The sequence below is a fragment of the Sabethes cyaneus genome, chromosome 3 (genome assembly GCF_943734655.1).
Source record: "Sabethes cyaneus chromosome 3, idSabCyanKW18_F2, whole genome shotgun sequence".
NCBI lineage: Eukaryota > Metazoa > Arthropoda > Insecta > Diptera > Culicidae > Sabethes > Sabethes cyaneus.
In genome coordinates this window covers 121,560,184-121,587,657 of record NC_071355.1, presented here as the reverse complement: position 1 = coordinate 121,587,657, position 27,474 = coordinate 121,560,184, and positions in this window count along the sequence as shown.

Here is a 27,474-nt window from a genome sequence, read left to right as displayed (position 1 = left end):
ACGAGACCGACGTGTTATATATTTCGCTCCGTACCAGAGTTTCAGCTCACAATTACCAATTGTTTTTTTTTCACGCGCTCTTCAGATCGTTTTCCTAGTGATACCTCGCCACATTTTTTATTAAACGCTGGCTGAGCTATCCCGCGAAAAAACCTGTTAAAGCGTTTGCAGATTAATTTAATTTACGCAGATAGGTGCCAGAATTGATTTCTGTACCGGTAACGTGCACAATAGTAAGCCGAAAGCACACAATAGCTGTGCAAGGTCGGCTGGCAAGGGCATCGCACAACAGCAGCAGAAATTTGTGCTATTACTCAACTGCTGGAAATAAGAGTGAAGCTTTTGTTACTCCGCACTCTTCCGTGTACCGTGCGTCGCAAGATAAATACCCCCGCTCTAATCTATCAACGCTAACGAATAGCCAGCTTTACAACCAGTCGTATTTGATTGTTCTACAACAACCATCAATATAAGAAGTTCTGTAATTAAAAAGTTGTGAGTGACAAGTCGTATGGGGACAAAACCCCCTCCCCTCGATGGGGGAGGATGGCCAGTTTTAACAACCCTTCCCAGCTGGATGGACCCAGAAGCAGATAGAATCGCCACAAAAACGCTCTTACTCCGCGCGGTAGGTGGAATGAACAATATCGACTCATCTCAAATAAGTACATCCTCAACCCCCTCATCTCCCGAAGCTTCTCTCCCCTCCGACCCTTTCCTCATAAACAAATCTATTGATTCGGCTTTGAACTGCGTCGCTCGAAAACTAGTCACCGCAACCAAAGAAGCTCGTGGGACACGCTACGTACTTCGAACAACATCCAAAAGTGCATTCAACAAATTATGTACCATTACACATCTCATTGACGGTACACCTATCGAAATAATCCCCCATCCAACACTAAATTTCTCCGAAGGTGTTGTATATGATGCAGATACAATCAATCTTGACACAAAGACCCTACTCGAAAATCTCGCCGATCAGCAGGTAATTAACGCCCGCCGAATAACCAAACGCGTTGGAGATACCATTAAAAATACACCACTCGTTGTTCTAACTTTCAATAGTCCCAATCTGCCAGCATATATATTTTACGGGCTTGTTCGGTTGCCTATTAGAAAGTATTATCCCTCACCCCTGCTGTGTTACGGCTGTGCGAAATACGGCCACTCGCGAAAATCCTGTAATACATCACCGATCTGCCTAAACTGCTCCAAGACGCACGAAACGGGAATAACGAAACCTGTTCACTACCCAAATTTTGTTGCAATTGCGAGGGTGAACATAGCCCTGCTGACAAAAAGTGCCCTGTTTACCTAAACGAAAAAGCAATACTAAAGTTGAAAATCGATCAGAACATGACCTTCAGGGAGGCACGGATGGAATTTAATAACCGCAAAAGACAATCAACTTATGCTAATCAAACTCAAATCGAAAAAATACAGGATGACCAGACCAAAGATAGACAGATCAAAGCACTACAGGAAGAACTAACCAAAAAAGAAGCAGAATTGACCGAAACCCTAACATTAAAAGAGGAAGTCGCTAAACTGCGCTCTCAACTGGAAATTGCGAATGATTATAAGCAGGAAATAATTGCGATGCGTGTTGAACTGAAAAAGTATAGGGAAGCGTATAAAATGGCCTCAAAGGAGTTATCAGTCTTGAAAGCACAACTATCTGCCAATAAAACCACTTCAGGTCTATCATCAAAACTGCTAAAAATGCAAGTTGGGAGGCTTTCCTTGACGGAATAGATAGCAGTATTTCGACATCGGAAACCTGGCGCAGAGTTAACGCCATGTCAGGGAAAAGGAGACAGACAGGAGCAACAATAAAAAAAGAAGATGGATCTTTTACCGATCACCCAGGGGAGATAGCCAATCTAATGGCTGACTATTTCCAAAAGTTGTCAGCTGACTCGGAATATAGTGAAAAATTCCTGAAAAAGAAACAGTGCATCGAATCTACTCCAATCACTGTTGCGGACGCACCTCTATCCCAAAACCAAGACTTCTGAATGGAAGAGCTTTTACACGCATTAGCCAGTGCAAAAGGAAACTCCTCTGGACCGGACGACATAGGATACCCTATGCTTCGCCATCTTCCCCTCTCCGGTAAAATCGCCCTGTTAAAGACCATTAACCAAGTACGGAGCAGCGGAAATTTTCCAGACTCATGGAGGAAAAGTATCGTTATCCCAATTCCTAAACCTGGAAAAAATTCCAGGACTGCGGCTGATTATCGACCAATATCACTAACAAGCTGTGTATGCAAGACGACCGAAAAAATGGTAAACCGCCGACTCATCACCCTCTTAGAAGAACAAGGATTTCTCGATAATCGACAACACGCTTTTAGAAGGGGAAAAGGCACGGGCTCTTATTTCACAGCGTTGGGCCAAATCATCGACAAAGCACTGGAAAGCAACCAACATGTGGATATTGCAACGCTTGACCTAGCCAAAGCTTATAACCGAGTTTGGAGGCACAACATCCTTCGTAGACTAAACCAATGGGGCATCTCAGGTAGACTAGTATCATTCATCGTAGGTTTTCTCCAAAACAGGGAGTTTCAAGTAGCCGTGGGTGGTTCCCTGTCAACACCGCACATAGAAGCCAATGGAGTACCACAAGGTTCAGTTTTGGCAGTTACTCTATTTATAATTGCTATGAACGACCTTTTCAACCACATTCCCCGCGGCATTCACATCCTCATGTACGCAGATGACGTTCTCGTCTTAGTAACCGGTAACACGATTCGCTTAACACGAAGAAGACTACAAGGAGCAGTACGAAAAATCAACAAATGGGCTGACAGTGTCGGCTTTCAGCTTGCCTTAGAAAAATGTACTATATCTCATATCTGCAACCAGAGACACCTTCCATCAAGAAATCCTGTGACGGTAAATGAAAATACCATCCCTTTCCATAAAACGGTTAAAATACTGGGAATCACCATCGATAAACGACTGAGTTTTCAACCACATCTACACAAAACGAGAGCGGAAATTCAGAGTCGTTTAAGGTTAATCAAAGCTATCAGCAGAAGGCATAAAAATGGTAATCGAAGAACGTTAATCCAGGTGGGTAACGCTATACTAACCACCAAACTGTTATATGGAATAGAGCTTACGGGTCGTGAATTTGAAAACTTGACCACCATCCTTAGTCCGTCATACAACAATATGATTCGACTCTGTTCTGGCCTTCTCCCTACCACACCCAGCTTCAGCGTCTGTACTGAAGCAGGAGTCTTACCCTTCGATGCAATTGCAGCTATTACCGCTGCCAGAAGATTCGTCAGTTACACAGAACGACTACCAAGTCATGAAAATCTTTCCCCCTACCCTCTTCGTCAAATACTACTGAAGTTTCCTGAAATAAAAACATCCCCAGTATCCAGGCTTCCCCGTAATGGACATCGAAAATGGAACCATCGAGGACCAAAAGTAGACTGGTCATTGAAGAAATTACTTAGAGCTGGAGACCCACCTACCAAAGCCCAAACATATTATCTTCGACACGTGGCAAAAAACTATAATTGGCACGACCAAATTTTTACAGATGGCTCTAAACTAGAAAACAGTGTCGGTTTTGGCGTATTAACCGTTATGTGTTCGACAGGGTACCCGGGTACCTTTTCAGATTTCAAAGTAAGAAATTTTAAAGTTTTCTTCGACCCAGGATACTGAAACTCCGTGACATCTCAGAACTCGCTAAATTACAACTTTTTATAAAATAAGTTTTCATGTAGCACTTAAGGGGGAGGAAAGGGGGAGCTTCGAAATTTTTTACCCTTTAAGTGCTCGACAAGGGTACCCGGGTACCCACAAATTGAAATACTTGTAACTTTGGCAATATTTGACCGATTTGGACCAACTTACCACCTAAAGATTCAGAAACTTATTCACTTCCAGTGGGGTTACAACAGAACCGGAAGTGGTTCATCTGGTTTCCGGAAATCCGGTATTCCGAGGATGTGTTCCGGAATTAAAGATAAAAAGTGCTGAAAAGGATTTTTCTATCTTCGCTAAAGAGATAGAAGGTCACTGTCTTCTGGAAAAATTCTTGTAATAATATGCTCTAAAACCTTGCAGAACCCGTAAATGTGTTATATTGAAACTGAAGGAAATAAAATTTTTATTTCACTTTTAGGGGGATTAATCAAAATTTGAATTCCATCAAACGATAGAACTTTTAATTTCAAGAAACTTTTCCAAAGCCTTCATAAACCTAAAATCAAGTTTTCCCACTCAAAACTGTAATGCGCACGTTTGTGTGGTTTTGGACCACTGTGAAGCCCCACTGGAATATGTTCCGGAATGGCCATGCCGGGGCAAAATCATCAGATAGAGTCAAAATAATGAGAAACGACCTTTCGGAGTAATTTCATGAATATAGATACCCAAATTGCCAGTGTTGCAAGCCAAACAGTTCTGTGGCCACAGGAGGTCCCACGGGAACTTGTCCTAGAATGGCCATTCCGAGGATAAATCATTATACGGTTTTAAAACTATGAAAAATGACCTTTCGGAGTCATTTGAGGAATTTTGGATAGCCATATTACTATGATTACATCAAAAATCTTAAAAAGTGCCTTAATTCCGGAACACACTCTCGGAATACCGGATTTCCGGGAACCAGATAAACCACTTCCGGTTCTGTCGCAATACCACTGAAAGTGGATAAGTTCCTAAATCTTTAGGTGGTAAGATGGTCCAAATCGGTCAAATATTGCCAAAGTTACAAGCGTTTCAATTTGTGGGTACCCGGGTACCCTTGTCGAGCACTTAAAGGTGTTTTTTTTGTCGAACACAACGGTTAAAAAAAGAATCCTCCCATTTTCATCGATTACCCGAGTCATGCTCAGTGTTCTCGGCGGAAGCAGCAGCAATCTATTATGCCTTAACCACCGATTTCGAATTGACTTCACACACGGTCATCTTCACAGACTCGGCCTCCGTTCTTCAAGCAGTTGAAAAAGGAGCTTCCACCCACCCTTGGGTACAAGCGATTGAATCCGCCGCGACTGAACGAACAACATTATGTTGGATCCCCGGTCACTCTGGAATCAGAGGAAACGAATAAGCCGATAAACTTGCCGCCCTAGGAAGGAGAGGTCGACTGTATAGTCTGGATATCCCCGGACCCGATCTCAGGAAAGAAATTCACAATACTGTACTATTCAACACAAACTGCAAATGGTGGCAACGAAGAGATCTCGTGCTGCGAAAAATAAAAGACAGCATTCAACGATGGGTTGACCGTCCCTCTCGACGAGACCAACAAATACTCTCGCGACTCCGCACAGGCCATACTGGAGTTACCCACCGTGAACTTTTCCAAAGCGGCTGCAGGAATCAGTGCGAGGTCTGCGGCATCCAGCAAACGATTGAACATATCCTCCTCACATGTCCTAAATATGAACTACCCAGAGATCAGTTATTAGACAACGAAACCATTCGAAACATCCTAGCAAACGACTCTTCACGCGAAGATAAAATTCTAGAATTTTTGAAAGTATGCAATATTTATAATGATGTATAAATTGTAATCAACTGTAATTAGTTAAATAGTTTTAAATATACATATAAGTGGTGAATGACCCTTTGGGTTAAAACCACTCAAAAAAAAAAAAAAAAAAAAATTTGGTTTCATTTGCTTGATTAGTTCTCGGGTTTTGAGGATATTTGTATTTCATTTGTATAGGAGCCCCCCCCCCTCTTACGCCCTTTATAAAATTGATGGCTTACCCTCTCCATAAAATTATTGCTCATTTTATTTGTCCAACGACATATAAATTGTTTAGTTTCGTCTACTAAAGTTTAGTAGTTATTAGCATTTTAAATCTTTCATTCAAACGTTACACTTCTATTTTCGTTTTCACAAAGTGCTACCCAGTCCCAGTATAGTAAACAAAGACGTAGTCCTCCGTCAAAAGGTTTGACAAAACGTATTTTTTTTAAAGGGAGGTACTACCACTAATCGTACCAATAATGGGATGTAAATCGGTACCAAATTTAAGATTTTTGCTTTCTGACCTAAAATGAACAATCTGACAAAATTTGGTTCAAATCCGTGAAGGTCAATTACACGGTTATCGGATACTTTGCATATGTTAACTCTGATAGATAATTTTTAGATTTCACATCTGAATAACTTGAGAACGGCTGAGCCTAAGAAACAGTTTATATAAGAATTTAGTTCAAAGTTATGCGTATATAATTTGACTCTGTTAATTTTATGAAAATTACAAATTCAAATACAAATCAAAAATAATATTTTAACTGGAAATGCCCATATTACATGGCATATAAGATATAGATGGAGTAACAAAGGTTCCTTTCACCACTAGGTGGATTAAATCGTTTTTTTTATATATTTCCTCGTTAATCTTTTCAATTTCGCTGCAACCTTTTTCAACATACTTGCTATCGAACCACAACTTTTTGACTAATTTCTCGGACTTTGCTATTAGTTGCACAAGACTGAAGCACGTAGGCAACTTTTGTAACTTTTGTTTTTTACCAAAATCGCACAGCTTGGCTGCATTAATTACACGTTTGACATATGTTAAAACTTTTTCATCAGCGACTTGAGAAATTGAACGTAATTTCTGATGTGGCATTAAACAACAATGTATCAAACATGCAATTTAGATCGTCGCTTATAGTAGAACTATGTGACTCTGCAATTGGGGCCATCCATATACCACGTGGACAGCTTAGAGGAGGGTGGGTGGTATGAAAATGTCCACGCTTGTCCACGGAAGGGGGGTGAGGGGGTACGGAAAATGTCCACGTGGACAGGTTATTTTCATGCAATAGAAATTAGAAACAGCAATACAGGGAGACCTCGATATAAGACAATTTATAATTTCAAAAAGTTGTCTTATATCGAAATTGTCTTATACCGAAACATGATTTTTTTCAAAAAAATTTGCCTTAGCGGTCGCCAGTTTTGCTCTGTGATGTGTGTTTACATCTTTTGAACTATTTATTATTGTTTGAACTATTACATTTTTACAATTTTTAGAGTTATTTTGAAATAATGAACATCCTCATGACGCTGATTTTGGAATGAAAAATTAACTCTGGCATCGTTATTAGCTATGTCAAAGGGATTTGTTTCGATATAAGACAAAAATTGTCTTATATCGAATTGTCTTATATCGAGGTTGTTTTATAACGAGGCTGTCTTATATCGAGGTATACCTGTATAGACTTGATTATTCACATTAGCATTAGCCATTGATTAGTGATTGTTTTTAAGTTCAAATAAAATTTTATATTCTGATGAGGCATATGTTCACGTAAACACATGAACCGAGCATTACGAGAACATGCATCTGGCATAAATCTTGTTGAAAAGATTAAGCCTGCGTTAGTACACAGTTGTTGATTGCCTAGTATGACATTTGTGCAATACAAAATAAAATATATTATTTTTTTACAACTCTGGCCTTCTTTGGGAAATGATAAAGGTAACGGAAGAATCCATGAATATTCACTAGTCACGTGACTCATTTATCACTTAGGTCGCGCTTGCACCAAATGATTGCATTTTGCCTCAAAATCAAATGCGGCTCGCAGAAAAAGGGTTTCCGTGGATAACCTATTTCCAAAAGCATTCGCCTTCAGAAAATTTTGCGAATCACATTGCGTCGGAAAGGTCTTGTGTTGTGTTGAAGTAGACGGCCAATCTGAGATGTTCTGGATAAAGATACTCTAGACCAGCACTCTTAAATGATTCTACCTGTAAATTGGTCGGGTTTAGTTAAAGCTAGGTGGAAACTACTCAAAATGCCCTTAAAGTGTACAAGCTCAGATTTTGAGTAGTTTTTCAACCAAAAAATTGGTAGTAGGAACTTAAAATTGCGTTATTTGTCATAGAGAATAATTCAATTATCGGTAGCAAGTCGCCAAAATTGGTTGAAATTTTTACCCAAAGTTTGAGTTTGTACACTTTAAGGGCATTCTGAGTAGTTTCAACCTAGCTTTAACTAAACCCGACCTATTTACAGGTAGAATCATTTAAGAGTGAGTGCTGTTAATATTCATCAGCATAACGTTCAAACTTCTGGATTATCAGTCTACCTTGCATTGAAAATCTGCTTGCTTTGATCAAACGTACATAATAACTAAATGCAGCAAGCATGAACTTCATGCAAGAGAATATAGAATATCAGCGCCCTGTGATATTGTAACAAACTGATATTCACGTTTGAGCAGTGAAAATCAATAAAAAAAAAATTATGTTGTGGTTTAGCATCTATTGCGTTCAGCTGTTGGACATAAGATTTTTCTTTTCATTAACTGCATTTAAAATTGTTTTTTACCTGAAGTGAATATCACCTTCTGGATTTGAAAATCACTTTCTCCTATTCTATTTTCACGATATATTGAACTTGTATACTGTAGTAGAACTAGACCGGAACTAGACCAAATAAATTACACCCTTGCCGGTCACTCTCTGCTGCACTAATGCAGTGTATTTTTCTGTTTATTGTATTGCGATGGTTACGACGCTAGAATATTTACTTCGATGGTTACGATACTACAAGTGTTACTTCGATGGTTACGATACTACATTACTTCCCTTTTTTTATTTTTTTTTCGCAATTACTAATTAGTTTACAAATAATCTTGCAAGTACGACAATTAACAAGTTAAACCTTCAGCACTGGACTATAGGCTCATAATCTCATTCTACTGGACTTTTACAGCTTCCATCTCCTGATGTGCTGACTGAGTCCTAGATTTTCTTCACTCGTGCCAATTTTTTGTACTCATTTGTCTGTTGTATGCGTTATCAATCTGTTGTAAATGTGACACGTGCCAACGAAAGGTTATTTCTCTGGACCTCTGCGATAGTTCAAGCCAATGAAAAGCGTTCGTTGCGTCCAATGTTGAGAAAACCTTTGCTTTGGCAAGATCAGGAAAATCTGCATTAGCTAATACAGGATGATTTTTCTTTTCAACTGCCTCATTTGCTTGTTGCATATCGACACAAATTTGCTTATTAACGCCTTTGGCACAACGGCTGGAGACAACCATCTAGATGGTCCATTATTCTTTTCGATTACGCCCTTGAGCCAGTAATTCATTTATCACCCACTAGTTTCACCAAAACCATAAAAATTTGCCGCTATGGTTGAACAACCAGTATGACCTCAATATTGATCGGTAGGCCAACTATTACATCCTAGATGGTTCCAAAAAACTTGGTTGGCTTTCAATCTTAGGGATTGAAGCGTTGATTTTCAAAACACCCATCGACTTAGTCCGGTGACTCGTCAATTAAGTTTCAGTTACAGTTTCATTTTGGCGTCCTGACTTATTTTATTTATTTATTCATTTATTTATTTTTTTGCACTTGGCATTTCTAGATGATTTTAATCGCGCTTAGCAACAGACATCCTAGTGATCTTTCATCTTTTGCTTCCATACCGATTAACACCGATGACATTACACACTATTGAAGCAAGTGGATTGTTTCTATTGTTCGTTTTCACTTTAAACTGTTACTAATTATTAACTTTATCTTTTGCCACACGAGCTTTGTCAAGATTAACATCTCGTTGCTGAAAAAATTTTCTACGCTAAGCAGCAGTTTGAATAATTTGGTCTTTCACGTTTTATTCATAATTGTCAGCTAATCCAGCCATATTTCAACAATTTTTTTAAACTAGATTTTCAGAACATTAGACCTCATCTTTTCCGCATTTAAGCGTCTGATCTATTTCAATTTTTTTTTCAAACCTGCTCGAAGCAGAATAGAATCAGTCCTTTTCCTCACGTTTTCCGCATTTAAGCGTGTGAGCTATTTCAATTCAACTTTTTTCCTGCTTTGAGCAGAATAGAATCAGTTCTTTTCCTCATGTTTTCCGCATTTAAGCGCCTGATCTATTTCCATTTTTTTTCTTGTAGCTCAGATAATACTTTTTCACAATTTTTTTTTACGTGCTTTCATGTTCTTACCTAATATTTTTTTTTTCTTTTAATCCTCGTCGCCAATGTAGTAGAACTAGACCGGAACTAGACCAAATAAATTACACCCTTGCCGGTCACTCTCTGCTGCACTAATGCAGTGTATTTTTCTGTTTATTGTATTGCGATGGTTACGACGCTAGAATATTTACTTCGATGGTTACGATACTACAAGTGTTACTTCGATGGTTACGATACTACATATACTATGATGAAAATGTGCAGCTGTACATACGAAACTCAGAGGCATAAAAAACAATGTATGCTGAGAAAAAAGATTTTCTGTTTTGTTTGAAATTCGGTGATAATTTAAGGCCCTGCTCTAGACAAAGATACCCTGGACAGAGAAGAATCGTCAAGCGAAAGTCAAGCTATCAGCTTTCTTGCAGTCCATAATAATTTGCAGTAGACAAGATCATAAGAATTAAGGTCACCTTGCATAGGACACCTTGCATACGGATTTTAATACGCTGCGGAAAGTTGACGGAAAATCCATGGAAAAACTTAAATTTCCGCAACGACTAAAAAGCCGTATGCATTGTATCGCGGCGTTTAGACTGCTGCTTCCTTTCACGTAAGGTTTTTTGATAAATACTTCATAAATCAAGTTGACAACAAAATTTAGAACAATGCATTTCTGTTTTGTTAAATTTGAGTTAAGAAAAAGAATGTCCACGTGGACAAACAGGGGAGGGGGGTGGGGGTTGAGCAAATGTCCACACTTGTCCACGGAGGGGGACGGGGGGGTTGAAAATTGGCATTTTTCTGTCCACGTGGTATCTGGATGGACCCTACGCAATAATTGTATTGTGAAACTGAAATGTTATTTATGAAACTTTTTACAAATTAAATGCAATAACAAAAGCACAACTTATAAAAAATCGTTTGTTATCGCTATTAACTGCATATGCGTTATAAACGAATAAAACATATGGTTACGTTTTATTTCAATAATACGCATATTCGCAGTGAGTCAGGTAAAACAGTAGTCACGAATTCAACGAAGATCGGAAGTAAGTTCGGAAGTCGAAAGTCAGATTTCCGAACTCCAACTTCGTGCTGGAAACACAATACAATCTATGCGAACCACAAATCAATGTAACGTAAAACAAGGATGGTTCGATCACTTTGACTCAATTTTGATTCATTTGACAGTACCGTCTCAACCGTGCAAAATTTGTTGAAATGAAGTATTGAACTTTGTAGAACTAGTTATTATCTACAATTTTTCTGAACAAAATTTTGCTGTATCTTTTGTAGTTACGGTTCTACAATACTAGTACCTCTTTAGTAACTAAATGAACGTTCATTTAGTCACTAAAGAGTTACTACCATTGTAGCGCTGTAACTATAAAAGATACAGCAAAACTTCATTCAGCAAAATTATTGATAATAACCAGTTTTACAAATGTCTCATACATCACTTTGTCAAATTTGGCTCGGCTGAGGCGGTACTCTCTAATGAATCAAAATTTAGTTAAAGTGATCGAACCATCCCTGACGTAAAATATTACATTTTCATTTTACAAAAGATATAGAAAGAGATTTACTGCTAGCACCTCAAGATTTCTCATGATTTACTGTCAAATTTTCGCAGCATAACTGCAGATGTATCAATTATGGTTGGCCTTAAAGGCTCCCATACATATACGCATATGTTGGGTTCACGGGTGTAGCCAGAAAAGTTCCTTGGGGGGGGTTTTACAAAAACAAATCTGACATAGCCTAACCGTAAGCAGCTTATTCAGGAAATGGAGAAATATTTTTAGTTAAAAACTATTTTGGTTGAAATTGAGTATTCTTCATGAGACAAATACCGCTAAGTTGGTTTCGAGGTACGATGCTGGTCTAACAGGTAGGTAGTCGTCGCATGTTCGAATTTCGGCTAGGCGGTGCTGCTAGATAGAGTCAGTAGGATTTTTGCACTAGTCCCGTAACTGTCCTGTACTCTAGTAGCCGACTGCGAAGTCTGTCGATGAAAAAGGGTCAAGTCTTAGAAAGGACGTTTAATCCCACGGCTTTGCTTTGCTCATCAGACAAAAAATCAAATTAAAATAACAGAGTTAAAGTTATGGCTTCCCAGCCGGCGGCAGGTACGTTGTATGTTTGAATCTCGGCTGGAAGGGGCTGTTTAAGTCCATAGAACTGAGTCTCTTCGAGACGCAGCGAGGGTGCTGAAGAACAACTTATCCTGTATGATTCTCACCATCGCGGTGTTCCGATGATCAGATTTCGAAAAGGGAGGTTTGATTCTCAGTAAATGTAGCAAACTTCTTGGCTAAGCAGATGACTTTGCCAGGTGGCTAAGCAGGTGACAGAAACTTTGGCACGACGAAGGCCGTCTGTGCTAGACTGAAAGCGGAGCTTAGCAGGATTAGGCTTTAAATCAATGCGTCGAAGACCAAATACATGAATGATAATAGCTCAAATGGTCGCTATTAAGTCAGACCGAGCCAAATGACAAAAATCTTATTTCGAGAAAAACGCGTTCAAAGTTTGCTGCTCTGTATAGTTTGTAGCTATCAATTGTTCGAAATCATCTCATAACACTGGCTGTTTGCAACATTTATCTAGTCTTATTAGAGTAAAATGTAACTTAGAAAATTCTTGATCGTTTGCTGTCATTAACTCATTCTTTTAAATTTTGCGATTTGGTCTGGTCTGATTTAACGCGGACCAAATAAGACGAACGTGCTTTTTACGCGGACGGTCATCGTTGACGGCGACGAACCACAAGTGGTAGCCCGTGTATGTGGGATCGCTGGTAGCCGCGGACAACAACAAAAATAAGGAGATCCAGCGGCATATTCAAGCAGGAAAAAACTGCGACTTCAGAGATGCCTGGAAAATGGGCGACAAGTAACCCAAGATCGAATTAAATGGGGCTCTAAACAGCACGAACCACCCCGGCTCTAAGTTCACGACGCCGACGGGGATCGTACAACCAGCCCCGTACATTTTCCTGTACTTTAAACACCAGCTGGCTGTGAAATTTCAAGCTTGAAAGTGTATAACAAATTTTTTCCTGGAGGGGGGAGGCGACATTGAGCGAATATTTCATTCTTCGATCGGATTTCTATCATAATCGTTGGGAAAACGGAATGTGAAACAGATTAAACACGCTTGGTCAGTACAAGCAAATCGTGTTTATGTGCATTGTGTGCATAAGCAAATGATGCCATATTGAGAATAACATTTGAACCATTTTTAAATTGCACGTCGTGCAAACCAACAGGGTTCAAATTAAAAAGTGTTCAGATTAAAAACGGTCAAACGAACGGGGGTCCACCAAGTTTTTATTCGGCTCACAGCCTCGAAAAACTCGAAAAATGAGTGTACGAGTTGAGTTAGTTCTAGCACGAAACAAAAATGGAAATTCGAACAACGAAATTTCCGAGAATCGGCCGAAAAATTTTTCTTTCGGTTTTGTTTTTGTCGTAGATTTTTGCATGGAAAATAATAACGTATATTTTTAAAGCAAGAATAGATTTGGTTTTCACGTTTAAACTTTAAATAAAAATGCCCCCCCCCCCCCCCTCTTCAGTGGCCCAACACCGGAAGGGCAGAAACTTTATGAAATATTTGTAATAGCCTTATTCTAAACTAAAAATATCGCGTTCGACAATGTTCACGGCAAAATGAAAGTGACGCGTTCAATTTTTTTTAAATTAAAAATAGATTTTTTTGGCTGCTTAAAGGTTGATGAGATGTTGATTAAGCGACTGGAAAAGCATATTGCAAAACTATTTCTAAAAACGCAACGCAGCATTGCCCAAATTGGTTATTTGAAAGCACGCAAAGACCTCTATTTAGCTTCATTGCAGCTTCGAAAGCAGTGTCAATAGCTGCTTGAAGCTTGATGAAATCACGAGATTTAGATGTTTAGTAGCTGAAAAAAGGTTTTTATTTCTAATCCTAAACCAAATTTCAGCCACAGGTTGAATAAAATCAGCTATAAAAGCGTTTGATCAGCCTGAAATTGTTACTTGGCAGTGAACAAAATATTGGCGGGTCATTTCGGTCAAGCGCCGAACCCAACATCTTCTTCCGCCGGCTTGGTTCGTAGCACTCACACACAGCCGAGCGTGTTGGCATTCACCAACTGAATTCACCAACATTTTCGTCCAACATGTTTGTACGTGTATGGGGCTATTACGTATTACGTTTCGTCATGTACTTGTAGCACTAAATATTGTCATTAACAATCATTACTGTAATTTCAATGGTTGTGTCGAAACTTGATGTCGATGGTAGTAGAAAGCAAACATATATTGCAACAATAGCTTATGAGATAACGAAACGACTCGCACTTATCCTACGCGTCGTGAGCAGTTTTATATTTTGCTTTTTGCTTTTTGAATCCTTAAAAATGTTCGCCATCTGCTTTGAACAATCCCTGACTCAAAAATCAATTTGAGTTAAAATTTACCAAAAAATAAGCAACTAACGTTTAGAGTGTATGTGCTTTACAAATACCTCCCCATTGACATCTCTATATCGAGCTGCAGTGAACGTCAGCGACAGCATGTCCTGGGCTCAAAATGTGACAGCGGTCCCAAATCAGACTGCTGGCAGTTGAGTGAAACGCAGTGTTGACATGCTATCTGCTATTACACGAGGTGTTGGCGGCGAAAACATGGTTGCCTGCCGATGGGGTGACAAATACCATCAAACCGTGGTTCACCCAGCCGCCACAGATGTCTCTTTACCACCGCGCAAAATATCCATGTGTCTATGTACTATTAATAATCTAAGCTTCGAGTTAGCTGTCAAATCTTATTTTATATACTACATCCAGGGGGCTGATATGACGTCACATTTTCGTTGCTCACATGAAAAAGGCGGCAAACGCAAAGCGATTTCACAAAACGAATTCAACTAACTATTTTCACAGTTTCATGTATTTCGCATCAATTGCCTGCCTGGCATTGGCTATGTGATGCTAAAACCTTGGCTAAAATCAAACTAAAACTAACAAAATTTAACAATTTACACATCCGACTCGGTTGTAAGCTTGGGACCGCTCTATGTTGGCTACGTTTTGTTTTGTACAGGTTGGTACTGGAAGTGTCATTCCCGTGACAACATCTTATTTATATTCGCGTTGACGATGGGTCGGTTCCGTGATTGGTCCGATTGATGAAGTTTGCTCACGATTTTCAGTCCGGTGCGTTGCGGACTGAACATCAGTATAAGTCTAAACGTCGTAATGAATCTTCAACCTGTTGGGATGAAGGAACTTTGTCACTTTTCTTTTGCAAAAATAAAGGAAAAATGTAACGAAAACCATTTAATGCAAGTGAAAAAACTGGAATGAGTGTAAATTGAAGTCAGACTTGTTATAAACACCGTCCGATGCGACACGGTTGCCACCCGGCCGCATACGCAATGGCAGTGGCTGCTTTCGATAATAGAACGCACTGGCGTTGCTACATACTGGCACGCTCCCCGACGACGCGAAAACCCGATCGAAGTGCTTTGCCTTCGGTTTAGGCACCAACGAGCACGGTACTAACGACGGGCCGCATGACGGCTTGCATGATTTCATTCTTTGCTTTCTTTCTCATTCGTTCATATTCGGTGTACGTAACTGAGTTGTCAGGACGTTCGGGTTCCGTTCTCTTGCCATGCTCTAGCAAGTGCCGACTGGTGTAAGCTGGCACACGGTTTCGCTCGCAAACTAAAAAACCTATATAACTGCTTGGAGCGATACGGTAAAAACTTATGAACGGTAGCGGGTGCCTTTCACAGCGCCGTGTTAGTGTTCCATATCCGCTGCTGCTGCTCAGTAAGAATGATTTCGATTCGATGTAATGCTTATTATGATACCTATAGCCTATAGGAAAACATTTCGAAACAAGTCAATTTTTCGATTCAAGGACAGTTTTTTCTAACTAATTGTTAATACGTTTATACAGATTGTGTTTTGTTCCGAAATATTTCATTTGCGAAATTTAAAAATTCATTTACTAAAGTATTGAGCATAATATAATATTTTTCATCATACCACATCATATCCGTTTCAAAGGAATTAGTATGGTGATGATTAGTACGACGCATAACGCGACGACGTTTGCTGGATTTATATTTGAGCTACACGCTCGTCTGTGTGTTATCGTCTCGAATTAGGTTGACATTGGAATATGTTGGGCTTCGAAGATCAAAGTTTTACATGCACCATGTTAACCATGGATTATGCAGTTTAAATCATAACCCTGCAACTTTGTCAGGGAAACGGTGTTACAATCAATAAAAATCAATCAATAAAGTCTGTCAGGGAAACGGTGTTTATGTAATCAATAAAAGTCTGATTTTAATTTGTAATAATTTCGAGATTTTTTGGTTTAACCATTAGTTATGTTGAAGCCCGTTATGAATACATACCCAATTCGCGTTGACGAACGTAAGCTGCTGCCACCTCCAAAAGTTTACTGTAGGGGTGAAGCGGAATAGGGATTTCTTAAAGAGCGCAAGAGATCGAAACATTTTGGCAGATTTTCACCCACACGTACATACGGGCATTTCTATGAGTGTGCAAGAGAACGTTTAATGCCGTCAACGCGAATACGCAATAATTCTAAAAAAAGCAAAGCCTTGGGCTTAAATGTCTTTCTAAGACTTCGTCCTTCTTTTTCCTCGCAGCCGGATTTAAAAGTCCAGTATCCATTCGTTTTTGGCAACACGCCAGAAAAATGTATGTTGCCAAAATCAAACCGTGTCAAAAACAAGCTGTTTTTAAATTTTTGCTTTACTGTCACTATTGATTGTTCAATACAAAATTTGTGTGTTACAATGTATTATAAAGATTATAAAACATACTTTTGTTGGACTATCAGGTATACAACGAGCAGAACCAGAATAGAATGAATCTTGTTTCCAAAGTATCTAAATATCGCATCAAAAAGCAAATAACATAACAAATAACAAGAAAAATGTTTGTTTGACAGGTTGACAAAATGCGTCCACTGTTCAGAAGTTCACTGAAAATAACCTGCATGTCCCATGCGGGTTAAAAGCTATCCTACTTTCTTTTGTAAATCTTGATTTGGTTAAATTACGCATTTCAATCGAAAACGGGTTTTCAATTGAGAGATGTGTATATAATATTCAAATAAAGTATGGTTTAAAAATTCGTTAATTTAATCTTTAATCGTTTTAACTTTCATGTCTATATTATTCGCTAAACGAAATGTACCGCCATCCGGGGTGAGATTGTGCCACGGGGGTGAGATTGTGCCAAAAACCAAAAATGTTTATTTGTGAAAACATATTATATCTTTAGAAATTGGTGACCTAAACTCAAAATGATGATGAACATAACATATTTATTCATAACTTAGAATGGAACACAGATTATATTAGCAAACTATTTAGCCGAAACAGGGTTTCAAAGTTCGCGATCAAAATTACGCGGAAATAACGCTTGTAAAAAATATCCCGCATAAACCAACCCAAACAAGAAATCGCATCAACTTGCTGTCTTGAAGGTATATAAACTAATCATTTACAATGTATTGAAAGGTTATTATGCGTTGGATAAGTTTTAATAACGAAAACAATATTTTTCGAAACTTTGTACTTTTCGAGCTTCACGGGGGTGAGATTGTGCCAAGCCATAATGATCGATCCAATTTGTGGATTTCACATACATAACAAAAATTCGTCTGTATACACCAGCACACTCACATTCTTTACTATTGAGCACAATATTTTGACAGATTAGATTGCATCATCCATTTTGGAGCAAACAGCATCATAGGTCCGCTAAATAATTTAAACTAATTTTTAGTTTTTCTCTGGAAATTTCAGATACTTTGAATAAACGCTCTAATATAAGACGAATATATTATACCGTGTATAAACTGCCAGTTTTTAGGAGGGGGAGGGGGGTGGGATAGGCCACATGTTCTGCGGCCGCGGGTTCTCGAACGAAGTAATGGTTACTTTTGTTGAATGGTCAAATAGGTATGCCCCCTTAGGATACACCCCTTCATATATCTCCCCCTTGTTAACCATAGAAACGTTACTGGCTATATAAAGGCTGTCCATTGACTACGAACTCATTTTTAGTTATTTCAGACCTCTCCGGGTTATTTTCGTTCATACTTTTTGTATGATGCGTTGTTTTTGGCCGACCCCCTGCCCTTAATAGTCCACTTAGTTCATGGACGGCCCCATGTTAACTACTTTATACTGATATTTATGTGTATTGTTTATAAACATGCTACTGTTTACTGTTTAGGTTTTTAGCCTAACTTTATGTTTTTGGCACAATGTCACCCCCTAGAAGGGGTGAGATTGGACCAAAGTTCATGCACTTCCAGTACAATTAGGTTTCATTGTAACTAAACCATCTCTACGGTAGTTGTTAATTGAACAATTTAGTATACATTGACAGGTTTGAAATCAACTTAGTTCCTAAATTGTGTGCATACTGAGCTAAAGAACAAAAATATATGCTTTTTTGGCACAATCTCGCCCCGGATGACGGTACCGAATGTTTTCAGATAGGTAGATAAGTGCGCAGCGCAGATAGCATGAAAAAAAGAAAAAAAAGCAGAGTCTGAGTGGGGTGCTCGGCTATCGTCTTCTCGTCCCGTGCCGCTCGGTACCCACTCAACACATATAAAACCGAACCTAACAAAAAAATTGGCACCGATGTGCGGAGTACACTGAAACCGGGCGCGTGTGACGTATGAACGAAGGAGAATGTTTTAGCACGGCGTGCGGAGCAATCAGCACTACTTATTCCGACCAATCACAGAGCGTGGATTTTCAATTATTTAAAAATTTGTTAGAGAACCATGTAATCGGCTGTATTTTAATGGACTCTAGAAAAATTTCCAATCGATTGATATCAACATCTCTAGAATCTATTGAGGGATAACTGGACTAAGGTCGTGTAAACCATAGCCACTTTTCGTTACATGTTCCCTTTTCGTTTTCCTAAATTGCACCCCAATATAAATTTTACCGAACTCTGAGCAGCAGAACGTTCGGTAATTTTTTTGACGTAGGACTACGTCTTACGGCAAAGTTTGGGATAGGGTGTAATTGACCAATCTCGTGTTTTAGTCTTTGACTTTGAAATGCGGTCAGGCATTAGTATTAATATTTTTTTGAAACGATGATTTTTACAGTCGATGGAGGGACGGTAGGGGAAAGTAATGAAATTTTTGACGTAGGACTACGTCTTTGTTTACTATACTGGGATTGGGTAGCACTTTGTGAAAACGAAAATAGAAGTGTAACGTTTGCATGAAAGAATTCAAATGCTAATAACTACTAAACTACTGAACGAAACAGAACAATTTATATGTCGTTGGATAGATAAAATGACCAGCAATTTTACGAAGGGGATAGAGAGCAATTTTATGAAGAACGTAAGGGGGGGGCTCCCATACAAACACACAAATTTCCACAAAATTCGAGAACTAATCAAGCAAATGGAACCAAATTTAACATGTGGGAGTTTCAGGAGGCAAGAACTCCTCTCTTTGGGAGGGGGGGGGGGCTCCCATACAAATAATACACATATTTCCACATAACTCGAGAACTAATCAAGCAAATGGAACCAAATTTGGCAGATGGGGTTATTGGAGGCAAGAATTTATTTTATGATGTGGAACCCCTGTGGTTGGAGGATAAGAACTCTCATACAAATAAAATAGAAATTTTTGCGTATTTGCCATATTTATTGCTATGTAACAAGCGGTAAGCTGTGAAAGTAAACTAGTGAAATCTTCTCGGAGCAAAAGACGGTGAATCGACGTCGCTAACTTACGTGCCTGTTGCCATTCATGTCAAAAGAGAAGGACATTCGAATGGCTCATCATATATGCGATGGACGTGCTTTGGCATTAATGTTATTTGTAACCAATGACCCTTTTAAAGGCCACAAGCGAGAGTAAGTAAGATTATTGAAACATGTCAAGTTACGCATAATCATATTTAATACAATAATCTGTGGGCTGGTAATTTATTACTATTTCAACCTTAATGTGCACACTAGTGGTTTAAAAAAAAAATCTCTGTCTCAATAGTTGCAGGCGTTGTACTTATGAACCCTCGTCCACGTATTTTCAAAACCACCCATTAAGAATTGAAGAATTGAATAATTGAATCTGAATATTTCGCTCTTCTCTTTTAAACATTCACCTAAACAATGGCCCTTACAGATTCTTATAAGACACATTCCAGCGTTACGGGACACTATCCAGATCGGTTCCTGTTTCATCAAATCCCTGGCTCAAATTCTAATGGAAAAGGAAGTACTCTTTAAACAAATATTTTACAAGGTATTTACCAGAAAATTGGTGAAACAGGAGGCGATTCACACGGTAACAAAGAGTGCTAATTGTGTCCCGTAACGCTGGAATGTGTTATAAACATACATATACCAGAAATGCAGTTTACATTAGTCTTTGATCTAATGATCTGACATCGTCCTACGTCACCCTTTCGTACAACCCTTAGGGCTGTATACCTTGTAGTTTTGCCTTTCTACTATATAAATATATAGTATAAATCACTTGGAAAACCGGAAATGGAAAGAAGGTCCTGCGGGCCGAATGTTATATACCATTCGACTCAGTTTCGAAAACTGAGCATTTTCTGTGTGTGTATGTATGTGCGTGTGTGTGTGTGTGTGTGTGTGTATGTAACGCTTTTAATCTCACTCACTTTTCTCGGAGATGGCTGGACCGATTTTAATGTTCTTAGTGTCAAATGAAAGGTCTAGGTGTCCCATTGGTCGCTATTGAATTTCATTTTGATCGGACTTTTAGTTCAAAAGTTATGTATAAAAATACGAAAAATTTGGGACTTCATTATCTCATAGATCCCTTAACCGATTTGAACAAAATTGATTGCATATGAGAGAGGAGCCTTACAAACCCTTAACTTACAAATTTCATGATGATTGGACTTGTAGTTTGAAAGTTACATAAAGAAATGTGAAAAAATAGTATTTAAAACATATTTTTGTAACATTTAAGAATTAATTCAATGAAAAACATCACACATTTTAATATTATTTGAAAATTTTGCTGAGATCTATCAAACGAAACCGAGTTATTTTAAATCGGACGGTTCATTCAAAAGTTATTCAAACTTTAACACTTAAGCACCCTATATTAAACCGTTAAAACGTGTGAAATCAAAACATTTCAATCAAATGTTGATTGTATTCAATGTGTGCGATGTATGTATGTATGTATGTATGTATGTATGTATGTATGCATGTATGCATGTATGCATGTATGTATGTATGTATGTATGTATGTATGTATGTATGTATGTATGTATGTATGTATGTATGTATGTATGTATGTATGTATGTATGTATGTATGTATGTATGTATGTATGTATGTATGTATGTATGTATGTATGTATGTATGTATGTGTATTTTTTTTGATATTTTGATATTAATACCATACGTTCAAAAGTTAGCATCTTTGAAAAACAAGAGTTCAGAAAAATTATTATTATACTTCGTTTTTGAAGAAAAAGGATATCTATAACAAAATGATTGGTCTCAAATTTTACTATTAGTTTGCTTGGCTTCAATTTTGCAATTTATCTGAATTAGAAAAAATAACTGAATAGAGCATTAGATATGAAAAAGAGAAATGGAACTATTGCTTAGCTGGCACTCCTTCAGATAATTATTTTTGCATGAAAATCAAAACTTAAGCTTCTTTTGAATGTACTTTCATGAAAAGATAGTCATTAGCTTGATCGCATCGTTTTTACAATGTTTCCCGTTAGAGGATTAGGAAAACAAGATGAGGTCGAATAGTGCGAAAGCTGCGCCATAAACATGCTTGAGAATGGAAAATATGATCGATATGATTTCCAGTGCTTGTCAATTCGATTTATTTATTAAAATATGGTACATGACATAAGATTTCTGTCTTTTAAAATGTCACTACCGAAAAGAAATCGTACAAAATTAGTACCGTACAATGTTTTCCTCTTATTTTTCATATAAAATTTCAAAGCTCTAGTATCTATTGATTGGAAAGAGCATCTATTGATGCGCAAAAGTTTTTTGAAATTTATATAAGCTTATTTGGAAAAATCAACTCACTGGTATTTTTAATATTATACACCACTATACCTATATGCTTAAATTAACTGCTTTTTTTCGCTTTTTGCTTTTGCTGTACAATTGTGAGTGTGAGTAGCAGCAAGTGATGAAAATGACAATTGTAATCTGAAATCAAAGAAAAGAAAAAGTATACGTATCTGTCGCGAATAAATATTAAATAGTGGAATTTAGTCGGTAAAAATTTTTTCTTTTCTTTAATTTCAGAGTTCGTATTCCACTAAGAGGCTTTAAAAACTTTGGACAATTGACATGTTTCTCACTTTCCTTGAATTTCAATGCAAATTTAAAAATTGCAAATTGTCATCACATACATACACACTTACATACATACATACATACACACATACATACATACATGCATACTTACATACATACATACATACATACATACATATATACATACATACATGCATACATACATACATACATACATACATACATACATACATACATACATACATACATACATACATACATACATACATACATACATACATACATACATACATACATACATACACTCATACATACACACACACATTGAATACAATCAACATTTGATTGATATGCTATGATTTCACACGTTTTGACGGTTTAATATACGGTGGTTAAGTATTAAAGTTTTCATAACTTTTGAATGAACCTTTCGATTTTAAATAACTCGGTTTCATTTGATAGATCTCAGCAGTAATTTTCAAATAATAAAAAAATGTGTGATGTTTTTCATTGAATTAATGTTTATATGTTACAAAAATATGTTTTAAATACTTTTTTTCACATTTCTTTATGTAACTTTCAAACTATAAGCCCAATCGTTATGAAATTTGGAAGTTAAGGGTTTGCAAGGCTCCTCTTTCATATGCAATCAATTTTGTTCAAATTGGTTAAGGGACCTATGAGATAATGAAGTCCCATATTTTTCGTATTTTTATACATAACTTTTGAACTAAAAGTCCGATCAGTATGAAATTCAATAGCGACCTACGGGACACCTAGACCTTTCATTTGACACTAAGAACATTAAAATCGGTCCAGCCATCTCCGAGAAAAGTGAGTGAGTTTGAAAGCGTTACACACACACACACACACATACACACACACACACATACATACACACAAACAGAAAATGCTCAGTTTTCGAAACTGAGTTGAATGGTATATGACATTCGGCCCGCAGGACCTTTTTTCCATTTCCGGTTTTCCGAGTGATTTCTATACCTTTATACTATATATTTATATAGTAGAAAGGCAAAAATATCAAAAAATATGCTATGAAGGCATATTTCATATTGTCAGTTCAAAACAAGTTTCGTATGTGGCTCTGAAACCCAAAAGTTAAGGCCGACCGATTATAAAACTAAATAAGGTGTTCATCAAATAACATAAATGACGCTTACAAGTATTTACGCACCCAAGGAAAGAAAATATAATTATTCTACGCAATACGTTGTGAATTTTACTGGCAAATAAGGATTTTGAGGAATACGGAACGGATATTTAAAAATATAGTCAAGATAATTATAGATGTTCCTGAGAAATTGAATAATGATTATTGTGGCAGTAGAAAGGCTTGGTCACGCCGCTAGGTGGATTAATTCGGGTTTTTTGGTAAAGGAGGAGAAAGAATGGAAAGGAAGGGAGGGGGTAATAGGTAGCTACGCTTAACAAGTTGTCGTTGTGACTCCTATCTTTTGTCCAATGCTGGAAGGTGCATGGGTAGAACCAAGCTATAATCAGAGATTATTACCGGATTTGAACCCACAACACCTGCCAGGGCGTGTGGCTCGCCGGTACCTGTGTATCTTTGAACCATAGAGGTGCTGGACCGGCGAGCCACATGGCCTGGCAGGTGTTGTGGGTTCAAATTCGGTTATAATCTCTGATTATAGCTTGGTTCGACCCATGCACCTTCCAGCATTGGACAAAAGATAGGAGTCACAACGACAATTTGTTAAGCGTAGCTACCTATAACCCCCCCCCCTTCCTTTCCACTCTTTCCCCTCCTTTCCCAAAAAATTTTTCATTACTTTCCCCTACCGTCCCTCCATCAACTGCAAAAACCAACGTTTCAAAAAAATATTAATAGGGTGTAATGCCAAAAAATCGAAAAATGCGAGCGTCAAGAAAAATGATGGTTTTGGGCGCTAATAGCTTAGCGGTCCCTCCCAGTTGGCCTTGAGGTAAGACGCTGGTCTAATAAGCCAGTCGTCGTATGTTCGAATCTCGGCTGGGAGAGGCTGTTAGAGTCAATAGGATCGTAGCACTGACCCGCACTGTCCGGTATTCTAACAGCTGGTCTGTCGTATAAAAACAGAAGATCATATTTCGATAACGGAATCAGCATCCAGGCTTTACTTTTAAAATTTTAAAATCTACAATAATTTATAACGATTTCATCCATTATAATTTTTCTTGTTTAAATTATTTTGGCATCAAATTAGAGGTTTTAATGATGCAAATGTATCTGCAAACAGAACTCGAACAGCTGCACCGCTTTCACGACACACGGAAGTTCTATCAGAGACTCAACGGATCTCGCAAAGGCTTCGTGCCGCGGGCCGAAATGTGCAGAGATAAAGATGGAGGTATCTTGACTGATGACCGTGCGGTGAAAGGTGGAAGCAGCACTACGATGAACACCTGAATGGCGTGCAGGCGGAAGACCATGATAGCGGAGGAAGTGACCACATTGGTGCAGCAAGCGACGAAGATGTGCCACCCCCATCGATAAGGGAAGTTAAAGAAGCCATCCAGCAGCTGAAAAACAACAAAGCAGCGGGAAAGGATGGCATTGGAGTGGAACTTATTAAAATGGGCCCGGACAAGTTGGCCGGCTGTCTGCATCAATTGATTGTCAAGATTTGGGATACGGAACGACTACCGGAGGAGTGGAAAGCCGGGGTTATCTGCCCTATCTACAAGAAAGGTGATAAGCTGGATTGTGAGAACTACCGAGCCATCACTATCCTGAATGCCGCCTACAAAGTGCTGTCCCAAGTCCTCTTTCATCGACTATCGCCAATAGCCAATAGATTTGTGGGAAGTTACCAGGCCGGCTTCATGGAGGGTCGGTCTACAACAGACCAAATCTTCACCCTGCGGCAGATCCTCCAGAAGTGCCGCGAATTCCTGTTCATCGATTTCAAAGCCGCATATGATAGCGTAAACCAACAAGAGCTATGGAAAATTTTGGACGAAAACGGCTTTCCGGGTAAGCTTACTAGACTTATCATGGCTACGATGGATGGGATCCAGTGCTGTGTGAGAATCTCGGGTGGATTGTCGGACCCATTCGAATCTCGCAGGGGACTTCGACAAGGAGATGGCCTTTCCTGCCTGCTATTCAACATTGCGCTTGAAAGTGTTATAAGGCGAGCGGCGATCGAAAGGCGGGGCACGATTTTCAATAAATCCAGTCAATTCATCTGCTTTGCTGACGACGTGGATGCTGTCGGCAGAACATTTGAGGCGGTGGAAGATCAGTACACCAGACTGAAACGCGAAGCAGAGAAGATTGGATTGCAGATAAATACGTCTAAAACGAAGTATATGCTGGCGGGCGGGACCGAGCGCGACGGGGTAATCGACGGGGATAAGTTCGAGGTAGTCGACGAGTTCGTATACCTTGGCTCGCTGGCAACAGAGGACAACAATACCAGCCGTGAGATTAAAAGACGTATTATCAGCGGAAGTCGGGTCTACTACGGACTCCACAAACACTTGCGGTCGAACAATTTGAGCCCCCGTACAAAGTGCACACTGTACAAAACGCTAATTAGACCGGTTGTCCTCTACGGGCACGAAACGTGGACGTTGCTAGAGGACCTACGAGCACTCGGAGTTTTCGAACGGCGGGTGCTAAGAACCATCTTTGGCGGAGTGCAAGAGAACGGTGTATGGAGGCGAAGAATGAACCACGAGCTCGCGTGTCTCTACGGCGAACCAAGTATTCAGAAAGTGGTTAAAGCTGGACGGATACGCTGGGCAGGACATGTTGCTAGAATGCCGGACAACTATCCTGCAAAAATGGTTTTCGCATCAAATCCGGTAGGAACAAGACGAAGAGGGGCACAGCGAGCGAGGTGGCAAGACCAGGTGGAGCGAGATCTGGCGAGCACTGGGTGCCCGCGGAACTGGAGATCAGTTGCCATGGACTGAAACAGATGGAGAAATTATACTGCGCAGGCCTTGTCATAAGACGTTAGGCTAACTAAAAAAAAATGAATCTGCAAAAGGAGAATTGGTTTTGCCGTTCAATAGATATTAACCCTCGAACACTCGCGCCTACTTTTGTAACACGGTTACTCGCGCGCACAATATCCCAAAAGCAAAAGAAACATGCGCATTATTGTTTTGACTGGGAAAACTTGGTTTTAGGTTTATCAAATCTTTGGAAGAGTTTCTTGAAATTGAAAGCTCTATCGTCTGGTAGAATTTAAATTTTTAATAATCCCCCTAAAAGTGAAATGAAAAAAATATTTTTCTTCAGTTTCAATGTAACACATTGTTATGTTCTACAAAGTTTTAGAGCAAATTATTACAAGAAATTTTTTTGTAGACAGTAACCATCTATCCCTTCAGCGAAGATACAGAAAACTTATTTATTTTACATATATGAAATTGTAAAATCAGTTTTTCTATTTCAGCTCTTTTTGTAATTGTTATATGACTTGTTCTTGTACCACAAAGTTGTACAAATAGTAAAAATACACAACTTTGCTGAATATAGTATACCTCTATATTTGCTTGTTTAGGAACAGCAGAACTTTGACTATAAAAATACTCTTATTTTGACCCCGAATTACTCGACCACCAACAGACGGTAGACGGTGCATTTTAAACATTTTACATTTGCTGATAGTTTTGCTGCATACAGACACCATATGCGAGAGAAAATTCCAGTTGGGGTCAATTGCGGTACACCTCACATGCTGCTTGCTCGGTTTATGCTGATCTATTTTCCTAACAATTTAAAGTATTAATGCATTGAATAATTCTGATATTTTGCTCATAACAAGTTTATTGAAGAATATACGTTAGTTAAACAACGATTTGTAATTGTATAACAATATAGCATTCAAAACCCTACACGTGTTGTACAAAATACAACAGTGTGAGTAACCGAAGGTTAATAAAAATTAATGAAATTTATTCATGAAACCTTTATTGATGTGAATCAATTAGAATGCCATTACAGGAAATTGTGCATAGTTAAAAAATCTATAAACTAGACCTTTACTACGCAATGTATATGTTAAAGAATAATATTTCTTCTTACAATTTACTTTTACTTGTACTTACCCACATTAGTAATAACTTACTCAGCAATTTTATGAAATTTATAAGTGCTTCTATTTTGTTCAAATTT